We start from the raw sequence: 24,095 nt of genomic DNA on the forward strand, positions 1-24,095 counted from the left end.
CACAGGTACTTATTAAGCATCTATGTCCCAGGTTCTGAGAATACAAATGCAAAAAAAAAAAAAAAAGGAAATAATCCCTAATCTAAAGAAAGGTACTTTTTATTGGGGGAGACAAGAAGTACATATAAAGTATATATAGGATAAAAAAATTTTAATGCATGCAAAGTATTCAAATATACAACTTTCCACATGAGTCTTCTGACAGGTAGCCATTAGTTGGTTCTAGAGATTGAAGGAGGAATCCCTCATCCTCTGCACATATCCTCTATTCTATTAGGATCTATTAGGCACAGGGAAAAGTAGCATATCTGGAAGGTCTGTAAGATCACTTAACCCTCTTTCGGCATCGTTTCCTCATCTGTTAAATTAGAATAATAATAACACCTCAGAGAGGTTGGATCAAATGAGATATCAATAAAGTACTTTGCAAAAATCTTAAAGTACTGTATAAATGTTAACTATTATTTCCTTCAACAGGCTATCTCACAAGGGATGGCTCTTCCAATCAGAGTTCATTCTCCAAAAGTATGAAACAACCAATTACATTTTGCAGGCAGTCCTAGCCACCTGAAACTCATCCCCAAGATGGCACAAGGAAGTGGATCTAAACCTGCCAATTCATCCTGGGGCTCCTATGGTCGCTGAAATCTAATTAGGAGACCAGGTGATAATAGAATCAAAGTTGGAAGGGTTCTTATAGGTCCTAAGTACAACCCCCTTATGGGGGGGGGGGCAATGAGGGTTAAGTGGCTCTGCCAAGGCTCACACAGCTAGTAAGTGTCAAGTGTCTGAGACCACATTTGAACTCAGGTCCTCCTGACTCCAGGGCTGGTGCTTTCTCCACTGCACCACCCTACTGTCCCCCAAACCCCTTATTTTAAATAAGAAGAAAACTAACCACAGAGAGTATGCCAAAGTGACTTGACCAGGATCACATAGCTAACAAGTGTCTGACGAAAATTTGAACTTATACCTTCCTGATTTCATGTCTAACATCTATCTTCCTTTTGTCCTTTTAGCAAGGTAGAATTTGGCAGAAAGATGCTCATCCAGTCCCCAGTCATTTACCCAAATTCCCACAAAAAGGTTCATCAAAATGATTAGGGGACTTTCCATGATTGAACCACACAATGTGCATGCATGCATGTACATACACACACACAAATACAAACACTATATTAATGAAAATTCCATTAATCCAATTCTTTTTAGTGCTTTTGTCATAAATAAGTATTACACATTATCAAAAGACAATGTCTCTAATCTGATCAATCAGTAGAGACAGTACTGAGTTCCAGAACTATCACAGAATCCAAGATCTGCAAAGAACTCCACTGGCTACCTAGTCTGACCCAATATGTGACCAAGAATCCCTGCTACACTACCCTAACAAGTGGTCATTCAACCTCTGGCTTAAGATCTCCAAGGGCAGTAAATCCACCACCTCTAAAACAGTCCCATTCACTTTTGTATAGCTCTGGGTATTAAACGGGTTGGGGGGAGGTTAATTTTGATTTTTTTGTTTTTAGTTTGGGGCTTGTTTTCGTTTTTCGTTTTGGTTAGTTGGTTGGGTTTTTGTTTGTTTATTTGTTTGTTTGTTTGTTTGTTTGACAACATAACAAATCTCCCTCTCCATGATTTCCACCTGTGGCTCTTAGTTCTGCCTTTTAGATTAAGTAGAACAAGTCAAGACTTCTTTCAATCAACAGGCCTCCACATTCTTGAAGAATGCCATCACATGCCTTCCAAGCCTTCTTTTCTCTCCGTTAAATATCCCCAGTTCTTTTGATCAGTCTTCGTACAGAATGATCGTCATCCTGGTTGTCTTCACTGGATGTTCCCCAGCTTATTTATGTATGTCCTAAAAGTGATATCCTTAACTGAACATGATATTTAAGAAGTAACCTGAGTAGGTCAAAAGATTAATATTACCTTCCCAGTTCTGGATACTATGTCTCAATGTATTCGAAGATAGCACTTTTATTGTATTCTTGTCTTATCATGGACCCAAGTAGTTCACTAAAACCTCAAAATCTTTTCACATGAATTGTTACATAGCCACAATTCCTATATTCTATATTTAGGAAATAGATTTTGTTAACTCATGCAAAGACCTTTCCATTTAACCCCTTAAAATTTCATCCATAGAGACAATGTGGCATGGTAGGTAGAGAGCTAATTCTATAGTCAGGAAGATACGGAGGTAAGTCTTACATCAGATGTATAATGTCTGTTTGAACAAATCAGTTAACATCTCACCACCCCAAGTAATACTCTAAAGCTATACATTGCCAAATAGCTGCAAATCTGCTTAGGTGGAGCCCTTTCCTTATCTGGAGTACCCTACAAACTTAACTAAATCACATATCCAGATCAAGTGTTATCTTATGTGACATGACGCATCCTTCTAGCATATCAAATTATTTTTGTGCCCAAATTCTATCATTCAGAGTATTAGATATTGTTCCCACATTCATGTAATCTATAAAGTCGATTAGCATAGCATCTATGCCTTCATCAATGTCATTGATAAAAATATTGAAAATCCTTGGGGCCAATGACAGATCCCTAGGACTTTTTATTGAAGACCTTCCTCCATGTTAACACTGAACCATGAATGATTCTTTCTTGGGTCCTGTCAACCACATCTAACCCAACTAAAAGTATCATCATCTAGGTCAAATCTTTCTAATTTAGACAGTACCTATTACATAGAAAATGCTTAATAAATTGTTTGTTGGCGACTGACTAGCTTCTCTCACAAGCATAGCATGAGAATTAGTATCTAAGGATACATTGACCACAGAACTCTCCTGATTTATCAGTGTAAAAATAAAGGAAGAATTTTTTGGTTTTGTTTTTGCTTTTTTTGAGGCAATTGGGATTAAGTGACTTGTCCAGGGTCACATAGCTAGTAAGTGTTAAGTGTCTGAGCCCAGATTTGAACTCAGGTCCTCCTGAATCCAGGTCCAGTGCTCTATCCACTGTGCCACCTAGCTGCCCCAGGAAGAATTTTTTAAGTGGAAATCTATCCAGTATACATAAATATGGTAAAGATGGTAAATTACAGATTCAGTGTCAATACTAATAGACTATTCCATAGAATTGGAATAAAAACAAAACTTATATTGAAAATGAATGTACAGTAATATGAAGGGAAATTGTTAAGGAAAAAGGACTACTTGCACTTCCAGCTCTCAAATTATGCTATAATAGATTACCGTATAAATTATTTGATACTGACAAAAAGTAAAGGAAAAAAGATCAATGAAACAAAAAAGATCATCCAAAATTATAAGCAAAGCTATGCAATAAACTAATATTTGATTTTTTTTAAAAGAAACAAGGCTCTCAAAGCATTGGAGAAGAGATTCTCCAATATTCACTATTGAGAAAATTGGGAAGTATGGGAAAATGAAATTGAGAAGTGTGGGAAAATGAAATAATTTTTAATTCTTCATACTACAACAAAAAAGTATTTATTTTTTAGTCAGACAAAATAGAATATATTGAAATGATATGCCTACTAGAGTGGTAAAAGAAAAAATTCTTACCTATTCAACAAATGGAAAATTTTTGAAGTAAAATAGACTTAATTGTATAACACTGAGAGTTGAGTCACAACAAAAATCAGTGTATTAAGATCCAGATTGGGAATATCTTTGCTGTAAATATTCCTAATAAAATTCTTACTTCTAATTCATAAGGAATTGGCACAAATTAAAAAGGTGTTGAAAGTTAAAGTGATCAAAGAATTAAAACAAGCAGTTCTTCAAGAAATGGATGCAAATGATCAGTAGCAACCTGAAAAATTCTTTAATAGTTGTAGAAGACCAAACTGAAATATGATCAACCATGCTACTCACCTCTTGATAGAGAGATGATGGATTCAGAATGCAGAATAAAACACATATTTTTTTTTTTGAGAGGCAATTGGGGTTAAGTGACTTGCCCAGGGTCACACAGCTAGTAAGTGTTAAGTGTCTGAGGCCGGATTTGAACTCAGGTCCTCCTGACACTAGGGCTGGTGCTCTATCCACTGTGCCACCTAGCTGCCCCAACACATATTTTTTGAAAGTGGTTAATGAGGGAATTTGTTTTGCTTGATGATGTGTGTCTTTTACAGGGTATTGTTTTCTTTTGAATGAGGTAGGAGAGAAAATAGATTTCTGTTAATTAAAAAAATAAAACACTAATAAAAATGAAAATAGGGGCAGGTAGGTGGCACAGTGGATAGAGCACCAGCCCTGGAGTCAGGAGGACCTGAGTTCAAATCTGGCCTCAGACATTTAACACTTACTAGCTGTGTGACCCTGGGCAAGTCACTTAACCCCAACTGCCTCACCAAAAAAAGAAAAAGAAAAATGAAAATAACTATCAAATACCATCTTATTCTCATTTTAGATAGTTAACAACATAATTTTAGATAGTTAAAAACAAAATTAAATTTTAGCCAGAACTGTAGAAAAATAGGAATGCTATTAGGCTGCTGATGAAACTGAATTATTGTACTCTATATGGAAAGTAATAGACAATATGAACTCCAAAATGTTCACACCCTTTCCCAGTGATCCTACTGTTTAAAACTATCATTATGTCCTAAGAATGTTATTAAAAGAGGAGGAGGGGGGATATCTGTAGAGAAATATTCATAGCAATATATCCATGATGGAAAAAAAACAGAAATAACTCACATGTCCAACAATTGGGGTTGGTAGCTATTTTGGTAAAAAGATAAGGATCACAAGACAACTCCAAAGAACTCATGATGGAAAATGTTCTCCACATTCAGAAAAAAAGAACTGTGGATTCTGAATGCAGATTGAACCATACTCTTCCTACTTTTTTTTAGGAGTTTGTTGGGGTTTTTTAGGTTTTTCCCTTTTGTTCTGATTCTTCTTCCACAACATGACTAATGCAAAAATATGTTTAATGTGATTGTACAAGTATAACCTATATCAGATTGCTTTCTGTCTTGGGGATGGGGGAGGGAAGGGAGGGAGGGAGAAAAATTTGGAACTAAAAATTTTATGAAAACAAATGTTGAAAAGTATCTTTACATGTAACTGGAAAATAATATATTTTTATGGTGTTTTTTTTTTAAAGAGAGAAGTGTCTTCCCAGTTTAAAAAAAAGACAAGGATCAAAGAAAGGGCTATTGCTTGGAATCAATAAGATTAAGGTACGATTAAGGTAGAACAACTAAATTTTTATTTTGCTCCTATTTTTGCTATCAAAAATAATATTTGAATAAAAAAGGACAAACTAATATGTCACTGAACCCATGAAAAAAATCAGACTAATAGTTTGCTAATCAAAATAATTATAAAAGTAGTAAGAGATCACTGGGCTGCCACTGAGAAGTTCAAGTTAGCAGGCATATATGAACTACATGCCAGAATGATTAAAGAATTAATGGATATTGATTCCTAAACCACTATCAGTGATTAATGAAAGATCATGAAAAATGAGAGAGATGATAAAGAATTGTAGAAGTGCAAATGGGTATTTTTTAAGGGAAGGGAGGTGTTATGAGGAAGAAAATGTAGTACACAAACTTCAGGGTACTTAGCTCAACTTTGATTCCTGGGAAAATTCTAGAACATCTTATGAAATGCATGGTTAGGGGAAATCACAAAAAATCAGCATGGTTTTATGACTAAGGCATCTAGGTGGTACATGGGATATATTGCTGGGCCTGAAGTCAGGAAGATTTGAATTCAAATCCAGTCTCAGATACTTACTACTTATGTGACCTTGGGCCTTCAATTTCTTCCTCTTCAAAAGTAGTATAATGGCATCTACCTCCCAGGGTTGTTGTGAGGGTCATAAGAGATAATATTTGTAAAGCACCTGGCAGAGAGTTAGTACTATATCAATGTTCATCATCATCATTGTCAAGGACAGGTTACATAAGGCTAACATCTTTGCTTTTATGACAGTTACCAGCTCCAATGGATCAGAGGAATCCTTTAGATCAGGGGTTGTTATGAACTCCTTGGGAAGTTGAGTGAAACCTATGAACTCCTTCTCAAAACAAAGTTTTTAAATAATTAAAGGAAATGTTAAGTTTCAATTAGAGGTTAGCAAAAATAAAGATGATTTTTTTTTTCATCCAACTTCATGGACCCTTTGAAATTCCCTGTTGTTGGGGCAGCTAGGTGGCACAGTGGATAAAGCACCAGCCCTGGATTCAGGAGTACCTGAGTTCAAATCCAGCCTCAGACACTTGACATTTACTAGCTGTACGACCCTGGGCAAGTCACTTAACCCCCATAGCCTCACAACAAAAAAGAAAAGAAAAGAAATTCCCTGTTGTAGATTGCCAAACACTTTGGGGAAATATAGATAAATTGAGTTTCTGAAGCTCCTCTTGTGAACAGGTAGAAAGATGTGGGTTAGCATTAGAAGAGAATAGTTGGGTTCTGACTAACTGAATGATTAGACTCAAAGAGAAATCACCAGTGTTCAGTCAATTTTTTCAGCCATTCCCCAATTACTGGACATGTGAGTTATTTTTATTTTTTCTGTTATGAATAATGAATGCTGCTATAAATTTTCTGTACAAATAAGTTCTTTTTCCCTTTTTAAATATCATTCTTAGGATAAAATGTATTTCTAATAGTAGGATCAGTAGGTTGCTATTGAAGTTATTAATATTATTTGGGTTAAAATGAGGTCTCTAGGGGTGTGTCCTAGGAATTTATCCTTGGGCCTGGTCTGATCAGCATATTTCTCAATAACTTAGATAATGGCATGCTTATCAAACTTTATGATACTAAACTGGGAGGGAAAGTTAATATATTAGATGGCCCAACATAATGGCCCAGAATCCTGAACCAAAAAATATAAACAGGCTAAAACATTGTTCTAAATATAATCAGATAAAATACAATAGAAATAAAAATAAAGTCCCACATTTGGGTTTTAAAAAACTATCTTTCCAAGTGCAAGATAGGAGAGTGTGGCCAAAAAAAACCCAAAAAAGAAAAAGTCCATCTGAGAATGAACTGGGGATTTTAGTGAACTGCACAGATAATAAGAGTCAAGTATAATGTTAAGCAAAAAAAGAAAAAATGATAATGCTTATTAAACAGCATAAGTGAGGCACAATATTCAAAACTAGGAAAATAATACTTCAACTATACCCAGCCTTGGTCAAGTCAGATCTTCCATAGTATTGTAACAAGCTGAAGAGCATACAGAGGACTGCACCAATGCTTATAAAGGGCCTTGCTATCTGAGGACTGATTGAAGGAATTGGGGTTTTTTTTAGCCTGGAGGAAAAAAGTCTTGAAAAGGTGGGAAGTCTTAAAGCTGCCTATAAGTATTTGAAGGGTTGACACATGGGAGAACTATTAAATTCATTCTGCTTAGTCCCACATGGAAGAACTGGTCAAGTTGTGAGGGGGAAAAAAAGATTTTAGATGTATGTAAGGAAAAAATTCCTACCGATTAGAATAACCTGAAAGGGCTAATGAGGTAGTGAGCTCCCCTTTTCTGGTGGTCCTGAGGGAAGACTATTATAACTACTTGTTGGAAATGTTGTAAAGGAAATCATTTCACATATATGGACTGAAGCCTCTTCATACCCTGAGGTTCTATGATCCTACCATTGCTTCATCCTCAAGTTCTTCAATTTAATAGCTCCTCCCATTGACTGGGTTAAATATCATGAGTCATTCCACTGGAAACTAGAGGCAGAAAGAACTTTCAAAGAGTTTATACTTCATTTTACCTTGACCTACATCTTGATCTACCCAAAGTCTCACAAGCAAATTCATTATGGATGCTAATGTATCCAATAATTCACTGGGTTCCATTCTCTCTCAGTTAAAAAAAATCAACTTATCAAGTACAAAATGAGAGAAATATGGCTAAACAATAGCACATGTAAGAAAAAGCTGAGGATTTAGACAATATGAGTTGGCTGGGTGACAATGGAAAAAACTAAAGCAGATTTAGATTATAGTAAGAGAGGCATGGTGTTCCATGAATCCCATAGCATTCGACTGCCTTTTTCCATGTACCGACTTTGTGCATCCTTCTTCTGAATGCACATCATAACAAGAAAGAACTATACATCAAATGGAAGACAGAAATATTCCTAATGAAGGCTGCACTTGAAAAGTGGAGGGTTCACCATGCAGGAATAGGATTACCACATAATCATTGAAATTGATGACAAAAAACTGGATTTCCTTCAAACTACCAATCAAACCAAACAACATCAAATTCACTTTATTTTCAGCACACTTAAATTCACCAATTTAATTCAATAACAATGACTATATAAAGTTTCTCAAGCTCATTTATTAGCACTACTCAGACCTAACTATTAGAGTAGAATGTAAGCTGCTCATGGCCAGGGTCTATTTTTTTTTTCTTTATATCACCAACATAATGTCCTCAATGTAGGCGGTGCTTATTGTTGAACTGAATTGAATTTATAAAAATAAGTGTTTTGTGCCCATCAGTTTTTTCATGGCCCCCTTCACTTCCTTGTTCCTCAGACTGTAGATCAGGGGGTTCAACATGGGGATTATTAGAGTGTAGAAAACAGACACCACTTTGTTCTGATCAGTTGAATAGATTGACTTGGGCATCACATAAATGAATGTAAGGGTCCCAAAGAACAATGTAACAGCAGTAAGGTGGGAGGTACATGTGGAGAAAGCTTTGGCTCTCCCCTCAATGGAGCGTATCTTCAGGACTGAGAAAAGGATGTATATATAAGAGATAGTTATGATTAAAACTGTTATTACAATTATTACAATCTCCTGAAGAGAAAGAGGGAAGAATTTCAACAAGAGGAACATGGGAACAAGAAAGTTTCAGCAAAGGTGAGTAGTCACAAAAGAAGCGATTGATTTTATTAGGTCCACAAAAAGATAAATTCAATAAGCAACCAGTAAAGGTCCAAGCATTCACACAACCACCCAGGTAGGATGTGATGATTAACAAAGTACAGACCCTAGTAGACATGTTGGTGGAATAGAGCAGGGGGCTACAGATGGCTATATACCGATCATAGGCCATCACAGCCAGCAGGAAGGATTCAGCTGTCCCAAAGGTGACTACAGAACAAAGTTGGGCCACACAGCCTTGCAAAGGTATTGAGGTTATGTCCCTAAGGAAGTTCATGAGCATCACAGGCATAACGGATGAGGAAAAGCCAATATCCACAAAAGCCAAGTGGCTGAGGAAAAGGTACATTGGAGTGTGAAGTTGAGAGCTTTTTTGGATCAATATTATGATGCTGAGATTGCCAAGTAAAATGACAATATAGATCCCTAAAAATACCACAAAGAAGACAACCCGAAGTGTTGGGTCATCTGTTAACCCTAAAATAAAGAACTCTGTCACAGTGGTATAGTTTTTGCCAGTCATCTGTTCTCAAATGATGCCTGTTAAGACAAAAAAAAAGGTAATTAGAATGAAATCAAAAACTAAAATTTGAGTATTTCTTCTCTTCTATTGAATACATATTTCTTACCAACCTAATATTTTTACAACCCTATGATGGACAACAATACAAATGCAATAGAAAAATGAATAAGACACAGGAGGGGATATCAGATACATCAATAAATAAACATTATACAAAATATAATACAGTAAATATATAAGAAAGTGGTTCATGCAAGTAACATGCTCTGAAAATACACAAGGAAGTCAGAAATGCCTTCCTGGAGTGGGAGTTATTTGAACCAGGCCTTAGAATAAGTAGGATTTCAATAGGAAGAGATGGGGTTGTGATGTAAGAGATTATAAATGACCTGGCACCAGGTTGCTCAGAAAAAGCCTAGGCATCTATCACCACAGAAAATTTAGTTCACATTTGAAACATTTGTTAAGTTTAATATGTTATAAGTTTTGTTAACATCATCTTAACAGCAGGTTTGATGTGCCCATATTACAAAGGTTCATCCACAGAGATAGGCCATAAGGAATCCAACTGATTGAACAGCTGAGACCGCCGAAACTCACACACAACCATAGATATGGATCACAGAGATCTGGACACCATCCTTCAGTTTGCTCATATTCACACACATAGCCCAAAGCAAATGGGGAGATGGAATATTATCCATTGAACTTAGGCAACACAGAAAGTCCAATCCAGAAAAAATAAAGGTCAATTTAAAAGTATCCATTCCAGGACATCTACTCTAGATAAATGCCAATCATTATATTTGTTTTGTTCTTTGCAGACCTGGTTAAACAATGCATTTGGTAAACAGACATTAGGGAAATGTATATTGACAGTACACCTGCAAAGCATACAAACATTTATGTTGGGAAGTTAACAGGCAGACATTTGAAGACAATTTTCTACAGCAGATCACATCTTCACAGTCATAAAATTGATTGAAAGGTAGAGAGAATACAAGATCCTGTTGTGTTTATTGTTTGCTAATTGCAAATCATGGAACAGGTTTTGTGGATAATTCTATAGTGAGATACTCTCATATTGATGAGAGTAGAAACAAGGTTTTAGACCACCACCTGTGCCATATGAGGAATAAGAAATGGCACTTAGGAAAATGAAGTTGGAAAAAACAGCTGGATGTGAGTAAATGTAGGCATAAGAAATCAGTGTGGGAGGCAATACTGTTGTAAAGGCACTGAAGGAAATCTATTTCCAAGATATCACAAAGATGGGAAGATTCCAAAAGAACAGAAAAGTGCACAGATGATATTGTCGCCCATCCCTTCTGGTCCCTTAATTTCTCACAGCTATAGTTTCCCCATTTGTAAAAAGGAGATGCTAATAGCACCTACCTTGCCTTGAAGATCAAATGAGACAATATGTGTAAAGCATTTTACAAACCTTAAAGCATTAGATAAATGCATGCTATTGTTGTTTCCATTTCATTGATATACAAAAATGTATTACTAGGAATATTTTGGTGACTATGCTACCTTACTTTTTGTCTTGGGGTTAAATATGTATATATGTATATATATATATGTATACACATATATATACACACACATATATACGTGTGTGTGCATGTATGTGTGTAAACATATTTAAATATTTTTATATTTAATTTAAATATTTAACAATTTTCAAATATCTGTTTTTATCACATTCTTTTAAAAGCTCAATTCATAATCTAATATCATCCAGACAAAAAAAGATGTTATCTCTCTAACACAGATATATGCATATATACATAGATGTGTATATGTGATATATATTTGAAAATTGTTAAATATTTAAAGGAGTATATTTTGTTTTAAAACAGATAATATTAATAAGTTTCTTATAACAGAGTGTTTTCATTTGAAAATTTTTGTCTATCAGTTGTAAAAATTGTGAAAATGTATATCATGATTTAAATATTTAATTTCAATATATTAATTTGAATCAGCTTTAATACATTAATATAGGGTTTAGGTAAAGATTAAAAATAGCAAATGGCATATAAAAATTGAAATTCTCTGAAATTTTAGGTTTGGAGAACCAAATTTAAGAGATTGTACTAAATTGTATAAAGTTTTGTTACTAGCAGATTTCATTAGAATTATCTAGGAACCTCTACAAATGATTCAGATCCAAAGAAGCAGAACCCTCTTCAGTGCTACCCTGAGAATGAGACTTATTCCAAAATGTCTGAGGGAAAAGAGGTAGGGATCAGATGACCACATGGGACATCTTGGACTCAAGTCAAAATGTGCTGATTAAAGAGAAATTGGAAATATACTAGGATACAAAGTGACTTGATATTAATTAATATTGAAACTCATCGTATTGCTTTGGTCTTTTGTTTCATGGTGCTTATGCTTGTGTTCAAGTTTTTTCAGTTTCTTTGATGACATGTAAATCTCCCTTCTCAAAACTAGTCCATTATGAGCCCTGTAAATAGTTTGGTCTGTAGCCTAACTTATGTGATTCTGATTATGAATATGTGGGGCAGGATATAGATTTGGCTTTTTGATAAGAGATCCATTGGGGGGAGTAAGAATAGGCTTTCCACTCCCTCATGAATCAAAAGGGAGGAAATTGAGAGAATGGAGAAGAATGGACAGTAAGTGGCAGTGGAAAATAAGGCGAGTGAACCACACTAATTCCATCTTGTGACTCAACTTTTCTTTCTATTCAATTTCTGTCCTGAGAAAACTTTATTCAGTTGTGAAAATTGTGTGAAAACCTTATTGCATTGTTTGAACCTAGCCATGTGTGGCTGGGAAATTGGACCACTTCCACCTGCTGCTTAGAGACCCTCGAATAAGAACTTACATTATGTTGACCAGAAACCATGAGCTCTAAAGATGGATGCAAGGAGTTTTCTCACCACTATACATCTCAAGCAATCCATGTATCTTACTTGTTTCTGTGGGTCAAAAAGATGGAGCCATTTTCGTCACTTTTTAGAAGCACAATTCCAAATTTCTTTCCCAAATGGTTCGACCTGTTCTCGTATGCCTTTTGTCATCTTCATCATTTTGCTGGGTGTTAAGTGAACCCTTAGGGTTATACTGATTTGCCCAAATCTTATAATGGGGCAGGAGTATCATTGCTAGCACCAATGCACTTAATCCCCTGATCTCTTGTAACTAAAACAGAGCCTGGTCTAAGTCTAAATAGTCGTACCTTAACGAGTGGAAACCCTAGTCCATTACTAGCACCTATCTAGAACTTCACCCCCAAAACTTTCAAGAGGTAGTTTGTTCCAGGTTCCCCATTATTAAAAACTACCATTCTGTTCCACTATAGCAGTCATCTCCAAACTTTTTGATTGTTTACTCCTATCAATAAAAAGAAAATTTTAACATGTACCCCCGATATGTGTATATTTATTTTCCTGGCTTCCAGGCCAGCTCTCTATCATTATGTGACACTGTCTCTGTATTTTATAAAACAAATATAGACATTTTAAAAGGATGATATAATGATGAAATCATATTTGATCCTAAAGCCAAAAGAGAACTACTGGAATTATTGAGTAGATGAGAGACATAGTTAGATCTATACTTTCATCACTTTAGTAGTTGAGTGGATAGTTGATTAGAAAGGGGAGAAACCTGAAGAAGTTAGACCAATTAAAAGTCTGTTTTAATAGTCCAAGTAAGAGGTGATAAGGTCCTAGTACTAGCATGGTGGCTATGTGACTAAGGAGAAAGGGATAGATGGGAGAGATGTGGAGGTAGAAATGACATGATTTGACAACTGATTAGATATGGCTACTGAAGATGAATGGAGAGTAGAAAATGAAATGGGTTGTGGGCTTGTGTTACTGGAAGGATGATGGTGCCCCCAACAGTAACAGGGAAATTAAGAAGGATAGGTTTGGGGAAAATGAGAATGTAATGAGAACTGGGATCTGTTATAACACATTTATGCCTACTCAACCTATATGACTCATCATGTCCCACCCATAATGAAAAAGGGGAAGGCATGGCTCTTATTCACCAGCCACTCCCCTGGAATGCAGACCCTCCCTCTATGGGGTACCTGCTGCAGCCATGAAATTACCTGAAGGACAGGGAATGAAGATGTTGAGGATGGAAAGTGGAATTTTCCCAGTGGTACCTATACAGACTCTATGGGTATGGATGCCCAGGTGGCAAGCAGATCACAAATCCTGGGGACAGGGGAGCTGATGCAGAATGGGGGACATTGGTAACTTACATGGCAGAGGAAAGGGGAGAATATGAGTATTGGGGGATGATGGGAGGTGTGGTTGTGTTGCAGACAAGCTCCAGGACTGGCCATGGTGGGAATGGTAAGATACTACCCTTCTATTTTTCCCACCCTCTTAGTGGTTGATCACATAACCCCTGGGATCAGCCATAGGCCCCTTAGGATCAAGCCATTCTTCCTACTTCACTCTGGCCTTCACTATGGAAACTATTTTCCTCTAGCATCAACAGTGAAATATCACTCCATGACAGATAGCTTTGAGCAACAAGGTGACCTGACCACCCATTTCACTGTAGGCCACTGATTCTCCCAAAGTACAAACATGGAAGAATAACACATGCTTTGCCCTGAACAAGTCTGCTACAACCATCTGTGGCTGATAGACTTCCTAAAGTGCTGTCCCCAGGCATTTCTGTTTTCCCATGCATATGCCTAGGAGCTCAGAGCTAAGCCCGTCAGACATCTGCCAGAGTGCCAACATCACAGTCTCCATTATGCTGCGTCTTACACCCTCTGTAGAGATCAACCTAACGACTCAGGTTATCCTCATCATCACTATTTGGTTGCAAACTATGTTATCTTACTTCTTGGTTATTGCTTTGTTCCCTAAATGTAGGTTCTTTTTCTTAAAGAGGCAACCAACCCTCACCTCCCAGGATTCTGCTCCATCCCAAAGTTCTGAGACATACCCCCAAATTGCCTAAAGATCCAAACTTGAACAATTCCCCTTGATATATACTGACGCATCCCAATGACACATGGGATTCAGACTCTCATATTATACACAGGTGTGCTCTTTATACTGAAGCTCTAACCCCCACACACTCAAATTCTGCCCTATTTTTTTAATCACAAAGACCCACATCTCTAAACCTACCTAGTTTACCAACCACCAGCATCAAGAAAACACTCAGGCTCATTTATTCCCTATACAGGAAAAGAGTGTCATTCTTAAAATAAGTAGTCTCTATCTAAAATCAAGAGCAAGCATTATCTGTAATAGGGATAAAGAGAAGGCTTCCCAATAAAATCAGGAGGCAAGATCAGCTCATTCAAAACCTAAAGGAAGAACCACTCCCTGTCACTCTCCTTTGTGTTTTAAGTATTTCTTTTATTTGCAGAGATAAATAGCCTTCCAATACCTAATCTACATTGTACTTCGAATACCCATCTCCTCCCTTTAGGAGAAACTTTAGGAACCAATCTGAGCTTCTTTGATTTTTCCTAGTGTTCTACTGTAGAGGAATAAACAGGCAAAGAATGTTAGAAAGAGTCTTATCCTCTTTCTTTAGAGGTGAGACTCCTCCAGGTCTGAACTCAGCCCAAGTTAGCTCAGAACTAGGGCCCTTTAGGGAAAGAAGGCAACCAAGTCCCCTTGGGACTAAACTGTTATGTGCAAAATTATTATCTCTAGAATCTTAGATTTCTAGCTAGAAAGAAACTCAGAAGCAAGCTAGTCCAACCTCCTCATTTCACAGTTGAGAAAACATGTGACTTGCCCAAGGTCATAGAAGTTGTAAGTGTTGGAGTCTGGATTATGAATTTCAATCCTTAAACTATAGTTGGACAGCTAAATAACACAGTGGATAGAATACTTGGCCTGGAGTCAGGAAGGCTTTTCTTTCTGACTTTAAATCTGGCTTTCAGACATTAGCTGTGTGACCTCGGCCAAGTCACTTAACCCTATTTGTCTCAGTTTCCTCCTCTGTAAAATGAACTGGAAAAGGAAATGGCAAACCACTCCAGTATCTTTGCCAAGAAAACCTCAAATGGGGTCACAAAGTGTCAGACACTACTCAACAACAACTGTAGAGTTAATGTTTTTTCCACGGAACCACACTGCCTCTAAGCTCCCTTCAACCTCTATATCCTAGAAAACCATGTTCTTACTCATTCATATCGTTAAATATATAACTCAACTCACTGTCACAATTCTCAATAGTGAGAGTTTTCAAAATATGTTGCTCTATGACACTCCCACCTGGGAGGGAGTTATGAAAGAGAGATTATTTAAGCATTTACTCAGTCCTAGATTCACCTTCAGATTGTGAGAAGAGTGAAAAAAATAACTAAGTCAAACCCCTTTCTTTTTCAGATGAGAAAACTGAAGCCAAAAAAGGGTAAGGGACTTGCTTAAGGTCATACAGTTAGGAAGCAGCAGGGTCAGGATTTAAGACCAGATCCCTCTGCCCCCAGTACTCTTGCTATTTTACCAGAGTTACTTCTTCAATTGCTGCTGCCCAGGGAATCTTACACAGTAACCATTAACATAGCCTTTTTTTTTTTTTTTTTTGGTGGGGCAATGGGGGTTAAGTGACTTGCCCAGGGTCACACAGCCAGTAGGTGTCAAGTGTCTGAGGCCGGATTTGAACTCAGGTACTCCTGACTCCAGGACTGGTGCTCTATCCACTGCGCCATCTAGCCGCCCCCCATTAACATAGCCTCTTAATTGGTCTCACTGCTCCTGGTCTCTTCCCTCTACAATTCAGCCTCCACCCGGCCATTAAAATTCTAAAGGCACCAGTCTGACCATATCAACTCCCTACAGACAAAACTTCAGTGATTCCCTCTTGTCTGTAGGATAAGTTACAAAATCCTCAGGCTGCCATTGAGGGTCTTCCTTGATCAAGTTCCCACCCACATTTTCAGCTTTATTCCACATTGTTTTCCTTTGTGCAGTCTATATCATGGGCAAATTGGCCTCCTAGCTTTTCCCTGCACTGAGGGGTATGTTGGTAAATGTTTAACAGCTGGCTTTCAGGAGATGAAAAAGAACTGTCAATGTTAATCTAAATTATAAACATATTCTCCATCACTTTCTTAAGTCTAGACAATCAACAAAACAAATAAAGCAAGTCTGGATTTGTAGAGTTTGTTTAGATGTTTGAGGTGTAATGGTCATCCTGAAAATTTAACAATCTGCTCTCCTGAGCTGGTTAAAGCTTGCCCCAGCACGCTCCTGTCTGTACCTGACATTTTGTCTCCTTTCTCCAAACATTTGCATAAACTGTCCCCCCATGCACAGAATCACTCATCCCACTCAGCTCTTAGGCTAAAAATCCCAGACACACTATTAGGTGCTAGAGATCCCAAAGACAAAAAAAAGAAAAGAAAAGAAATAACCTCTGATATCATGTGGCTGATATTCTACAATTTGTATACAAGCAAGCTCATATAAATAAACAAGGAATTTCAAAAGAGAGAGTGCTAAGAACTTGGGCAAATCAAGAAAAAATGTATGTAGTAACTCATACTGCTGTATAAATACTACTGGAAGGATTCTACAAGGCAGAGAGGAGGGGAGTAAAGGCACAGAAAGGATTTAGGATATGTTAGTGAAAGTATAACGTCCAAAGTAAAGGAAGATGGAATTCCATTGTCTTCTGTCCTTTCATGGGAAATGCTCAAGCTAAAGATTAATGATCACCTCTCAGAGATTCCAAAGAGGAAAGCCCTGCACTGAGATTAGAATAAATGGCCTTCACATTGGTCCATTATATTACCAACTAAAGTTTTTTAATGAAAAATCCAATCTGAAGGAACAATGGGATAATGGAAAGATGAGTAGTGAGAGTAAATCATCAAAGAGATATATAATGAGGGCAGAGGGAAAAAGGTGGGCTAGCCCTGTACCTAAGTGAGAGAGAACAACTTTGAATCCAGTCTCAGATACCTACTAGCTGGATGACCCTGGACAAGTCACTCTCTTCCATCCTCATTTTCCTTACCCATAAAATGGAAATAATATCAACACTAACCTCACAGGGTAGTTGTGAAGGTCAAATAAGATAAAGTATAAACAACTTTTTCTGTACCTTAAAGTACTATATACAGAGTGGGCTCATGGAGGGAATAGCATCCATACCCAATTGGGAGGAGTAATCTATTTAACCCTGAAGGAAAGTAGGAGGGGAGGAGGATAAGGAAAGAAGGGTGAAAAAAGGGAGTGCAGAGTGGGAGAGAGGATAGTCAGAAGTAAAACACCTTTGAGGAGGAATAAGTAAAAAAGATAGAGTAAATGTCATGAGAAGGGAGTGGGATGGAGGGAAATAGTTATGATGATTGCTTATAATGGCAAAATGTATGGTACCTACTTTGCTGGGATTTTATGAAGAAAATTCTCTGTCAAGCTTAAGGTACTATATACAGGTTATGATGAACAGGATACTATCAGAAAGACCTACATGAACTGAAGCAGAGTGAAATGTACTGTATATAAAATAACAGCAATAGTGGGGGATGATCTGCTGGGAAGCATGTGGTTATTTTCAGCAAAGCAATGATCCAATACAACCCTGAAGGACTTATGAAGATTGCAGCCCATCTGCAGAGAAAGAACTGATAGTATCTGAAAATAGATGGAAACACATTTTTTCATTTTTTTTTTCTTTTCCTTTTTGACAATCCCTTAATCTGAAGTTTTGGGGATTTTTTTTACTGTTTTCTCTCACAACTAGCTAATATGGGACTTTTTCCATGACTATTCATGTATAACTTATTTTGAATTGCTTGAGTTCTTGTGGGTGGGGGTGGGAATGGAGGGAGGAAGAGAAGTTGGAACACAAAGTTTTTAAAAATTGATGTTAAAATTTGTTTTTACATATATTTTGGAAAATAAAATTCTATTCAAAGCAAAAAAGTACTATATACATATTAGCTATTAGTATTATTATAGCTGAAATGCTGCATTCATGAAAGATTGAAAAAGAGCCATATGAAGGTCCCCAGAGTACTCTGTAAACCTTTCATGGAGAATTTTTGGGAGGACTTGGATATAAATCTCACAGGATGGAAAGCATGGAAGGGACAGGAGGGAAAGGCGGTTGAGATTTTCACCTGTGGAGCAGTGCCCATGAGGATGCTCCTAAGCATCAGAAAAGCTCTGTGATTTTATAATTTTATCTGTATTTAAATCTAAAATGATTCAACTATTTTAAGTAGTATAATTTGATCTAACAGCATAAAGGAATATTGTAGTTTCTAGCTCTGAATAAGCAACCTCTTTAACTGCAAGTCATCAGCGGCAATGGCCATGGATGCTTTGGGTGGTTCAGGTCACAGTCAAAGGAGAAAGAACAAAAAGATGAGAAAGTAAAGGGTTAGGGTTAGGGTTCCCTTGTAGAAGAAAAATTGAAAGGGAAAAATAAGAGAGAAAGAGGAGGGGGAAGGGGAAAAAAGATGCAGTAGATGAGCAATAGGAAGGAACTTAGCATCCATAATTATCTCTTGATTATATCTTGATAGAAATAACTCTAATATGGAGGAAAGTTCAGTAAGACATTTTGCCTATAAGGGGGAACACTACTTTTCCTCAAATGGTTATTTAGAAATACTATAATCACATGACAATAATACTAAAAACTCACACTCACAGAGCTCTTTAAATTTTGGAGTGATCTCATGAAAACTCAGTAAAGTGGATAATTACAGGTATTATTTTCCTCATTTTATAGTTGAGGAAACTGAGGCTTCCAGAAATCAATTGTCACACAGCTAATAGGTATTAGGTGTTCTTATTCCAAAACCAATTTTCTTTTTACTATATAGATGGTTAGTTCATGACATGGATGTTTGTCTCCTTGTATATATACATATTGTGTGTGTATTTTGTAGAATACTTTTTTCTCCCGTGTCAAAATGAAATTTTGGGGTGAATAAAGAAATCAAACAGATATATTGGTTGATATCTTAGTACAAAGAATTCTGAAAATGAAAATTAATAGGATGCAGGGTTGTATGGTGGCAAGAGCTCAGGCTTGAGACCTAGGTTACTTTTATTATTTATTACCTATTGGGCAAGTAAGTCAGTCCATCCCCTTTAGCCTCAGTTTTTCTCATCGGGTCCCCAGAACCAGGATCTAGAGCTGGAAGAAATGTCAAAGACCATCTGGTTTCTACCCTCCATGTGACAGATGAGAACACATAGGCTTGGAGAGCTTAAGTGACTTCTTTGCCCAAGGTGACATAGGTAATATCAGAGGGAAGACCTGAACTCAGATTCTCTGACTCAAGGCAGGGCTCTTTCCACCAGATTATACTTTTTCCTATTAATAGAAGCCTTTTCATTTTCAGAGTTCTTTTTTTAAAAAAAAATATCACCTATTACATCAGTATAACTGCTTTATTCACCCCAAAGTTTTAGTCTATGACCAGAGTGAAAAAGGTACTCTTCAAAACACAAGCACACATGCACACACACATGAACATGCACAGACAGAAACACACTCATACCCAGAAAAAACATCTATGTTATTAGCTAATCACTTCCTATCAGACACTTTTTTGTTGCAACATTTTAGGATGTTTTATTAGACCAGAAGAAAATACACTGGGTTTGCAGTCAGAGGAGCTGGATTTGAATCCCAGCTATTCTTTTTTTTTTTTTTTTTAGTGAGGCAATTGGGGTTAAGTGACTTGCCCAGGGTCACACAGCTAGTAAGTGTTAAGTGTCTGAGGCCGGATTTGAACTCAGGTATTCCTGAATCCAGGGCCGGTGCTCTATCCACTGTGCCACCTAGCCGCCCCGAATCCCAGCTATTCTTAATACCTGTGTGACCAGGGGGGCAAATCACTTAACGTTTCTAGACCTCAGTTTCCACATCTATAAAATAAGGGGATTAGACTAAATAACTTCCAAGGATCCTATTAACCCTAATTCTGTGATCCTAGGAACTGAATGTTACATTATTATAGCACTCAGTGTCAAATCCTCTGATGTCACAAGGAAATAAATATGTGAAGAAATAAATCTTTCTTTTTTGAACATCAGATGAATTAAAGACCCAAGGAAATTCAAAAGAGCTATGAATGCTCACATAACAAGAGACAAATACATGCTTGCCTGAAATGAGCCCTGGATAGCTAGAGCATTCAAAAAAGATTCACATACTTCTACAGCAATGTCAAAGGAAAGAATGGTACCTGTTGGAAGAAGGAGATGATGTGTTTAGATGACAAGGAATTATCTGAATATGGCAGTACCATATTTATGTTGGGTTCAATAGCATTTGGGATTTAACCCCTTGAGAATCTATGACCAAACATAGATTGGGTCATTAAAATGCAACAAGAACTTTTAAATCCCACACACAGGTGCAAAAAAAAAAAAATTCTCAAGGGCTCCATTTATTTTTTTCTTGGTTCATGTATGTCCAAGATAAAAAAATAAAAATTGATAGTGATGTAGCCAGACCAGTAAACATCATCCTGCCATGGTAGATCTTTAAAACTGATCTGGGGCAGCTAGGTGGCATAGTGGATAAAACACCAGCCCTGGATTCAGGAGAACCTGAGTTCAAATCCAGCCTCAGACACTTGACATTTAACTAGCTGTGTGACCCTGGGCAAGTCACTTAACCCTCATTGCCCCGCAAAAAAAAAAAAAAAAAAAAAAAAAAAAAAAAAAAACCTGATCTGGATCAATACATTCCATATGGATGCAACAAGCTCTATTACATATGAAGACTAGGCTCATAATTCTTTCTGTCTACACCTTTACACACCAAAGAATCTTAGACTCAAACTTCCAAGTGTAAAGATGCTATTTGCAGTGTGGAGAAGTATCCAGATTTGAAAGCAGCACTGAAATTTCTCAAACCTCCAGGTAACAATTTCTTAGACTATGAGTGTTTCTGATATATGACAGATTTGTCTCAGGATTGTTGACAGATGTGGTGTGTCAGGTATTGAGAGTTGGGGAGGAGGGGAATTCAGATTGCCCATCCAAGCAGCCCAGAAATCCCACATCTTTACTTCAACTTGTCCTAGACCACAACGTTCACACATAATTTAGCTGAATTTGCAAGGAAAAATACTTGATTGCAACAGTTTGCCCTCCCTGAATCTCTACTTCCCATCTGAGTTCAAAAAAATAAAATAAAAAAATTAGACAGTGATAATAGCTTGCCTTTAGATATTGCTTTAAGGTTTGCAGATTTAGATAGATATAAATGTTCTTTCATTTGAGTGTCACAACAAACCAGTACCAGGGTCATAGATTTGGAGCTAGAAGTGACCTTACAGGTAATTGAGTCCATGCCCTTCATTTTTTTTTGTTTGTTTGTTTTAATTTTTGTGTGGCAATAAGGGTTAAGTGACTTGCCCAGGGTCACACAGCTGGTACGTGTCAAGTGTCTGAGGCCAGATTTGAACTCAGGTCCTCCTGAATCCAAGGCCAGTGCTTTATCCACTGTGCCACCTAGCTGCCCCCATGCCCTTCATTTTACAGTTAAGCAAACTAAAGCCCAGAGGGTTAAATGACTCGTCCAGGAGCATATCATTTCTCCAACAGCACATGCTCATTTCATGTTTCTATGTCACATGTTGATAATTCTCCATATATTAAAATTTTTTCATCATTATATTATCTGCAATAGTGATCTGTTATCAGTGATCTTTCATGTTACTGTTGTAATTGTTTGAGGGCACCATGAACCGTACCCATATAAAACAGCAAACTTAATAAATACTATGTGTGTTCTGATTGTTCCACTGACTGGCAGTCCTCTCCTGTCTCCCTCTCCTCGTGCCTCCCTATTCCCTGAGACACATCATATAGAAATTAGGACAATTAATAACCCAACAATGGCCTTTAAGTATTTGAATAAAAGAATCAATCAACGTGGCAAACTTCATTGTTGTCTTATTTTAAAGAATTGCCACAGACACCCCAACCTTTAGAAACTACCACCCTGATCAGTTAGCTGCCATCAACATCGAGGCAAGACTCTCCCCCTGCAAAAAGATTATGAGGCACTGAAAGCCCAGATGACAGTTCACATTTTTTAGCAATAAAATATTTTAATTAAGGTGTGTAAATCTTTTTTTGACATAATATTATTTCACACTTAATAGACTACAGTATAGTGTAAGCATAACTTTTATATGCACTAGGAAACAAAAAAATTTCTATGACTCATTTTATTGCCATATTCTTTTTATTTCAGTGGTATGGAACTGAACCCCCAGTATCTCTGAGGTATGCCTGTACCAGGTCTGATAAAACACACTATGTCCATCCTGAGCCTGATAAACCCAATCCTGATGAACCAAATCAAACTGAGAATTTCAGATGCTCCATTCTTTTTTTTTTTTTTTTAGTGAGGCAATTCAGTCCCAGGAAGGCCACACCAGAGAAGGAGACCCCCAGAGCCTCTGAATCAGCTGAAGTGCCAGTGGTGTCTGGAACTAAGCTCACAGTCTGGTGAGTAGGCTGAGCCCTGGGCAGGGGGAAGACTACAGGAGTCTATGCTGGTGCTAAGGCAGAACTTGGATTTTACACCCCTGCTGAGAACCAGGAGGTAGGCTTGAGTAGCAGTGGCCCAGGTGGAGAAGGGGCACAGGCTCCTTGGAGCTAACAACCACAACACAAAAAGATGGTTGATTAGCAAGTTGGTCTGGGGTCATCTAAGGACCAGGGAACAGGCTGGGTGAGTGAAGAACCTGATTCTCCTTAAATCATACCACCTGGGACTTCTTAAGCTTGGGATACTGCAGCCTGGAAACAGTGCCCCACTTTAAGGAGCTAAAAGTCTAGTAAAAGAAAGGCAAGATGAGCTGACAGAGAAAGGTGAGGACCATAGAAAGTTTCTTCAGTAACAAGGAAGACCAAGGGGCACCCTCAGAAGAAGATGTCAACATCAGGGCCCCTATACCTAAAGCTTCCAAGAAAAATATGAATTGGTCTCAGGCCATAGAGGTGCTCAAAAAGGACTTTGAAAATAAAGTTAGAGAGGTAGAGGAAAAATGGAAAGAGAAATGAGGGTGATGCAGGAAAGACATGAGAAAAAAGTCAACAGCTTGAAAAGTCAAATTGGCCAAATGGAAAAGGAGGTACAAAAGCTCTCTGATGAAAATAATTGCCTAAGAATTAAGATTGAACAAATGGAAGCCACTGACTTTATGAGAAACCAAGACACAATAAAGCAAATCCAAATGAATAAAAAAATAGAGGGCAATGTGAAATATCTTCTGGAAAAACTGCTGACCTGGAAAATAGGTCCAGGAGAGATAATTTGAAAAGTATTGGTCTACCTGAAAACCATGATCAAGGAAAGAGCTTAGACACCATCTTTCAAGATATTCTCAGGGAAAATTGCCCTGAAATTCTAGAAGCAGCAGCTAAAATCAAAATTGAAAGAATCCACTGATCACCTCCAGAAAGAGATCCCAAAAAGAAAACTCCTAGGAATATTATAACCAAATTCTAGAGCTCTCAGGTCAAGGAGAAAATATTGCAAGCTGCCAAAAAGAAAGAATTCAAGTACTGTGGAACCCCAGTCAGGATAGCACAAGATCTAGCAGCTTCTACATCAAAGGACCGGAGGGCATGGAATATGATATTCCAAAGGGCAAAAGAAATGGGATTACAACCAAGAATCACCTACCTAGCAAAACTCAGCATTATCTTTCAGTGGAAAAAATGGGACTTTAATGAAAAAGA

The 24,095-nt window shown here is 37.4% G+C and overlaps 1 pseudogene; it reads right to left on the reverse strand.

Annotated features, from left to right (window-relative positions):
* Positions 1 to 8,447: 8,447 nt before the first annotated feature.
* On the reverse strand, positions 8,448 to 9,390 carry LOC122731496 (annotated as a pseudogene).
* Between the last annotated feature and the right edge of the window lie 14,705 nt (positions 9,391 to 24,095).

This window comes from Dromiciops gliroides, chromosome 6, assembly GCF_019393635.1.
Source record: "Dromiciops gliroides isolate mDroGli1 chromosome 6, mDroGli1.pri, whole genome shotgun sequence".
Taxonomy (NCBI): Eukaryota; Metazoa; Chordata; class Mammalia; order Microbiotheria; family Microbiotheriidae; genus Dromiciops; species Dromiciops gliroides.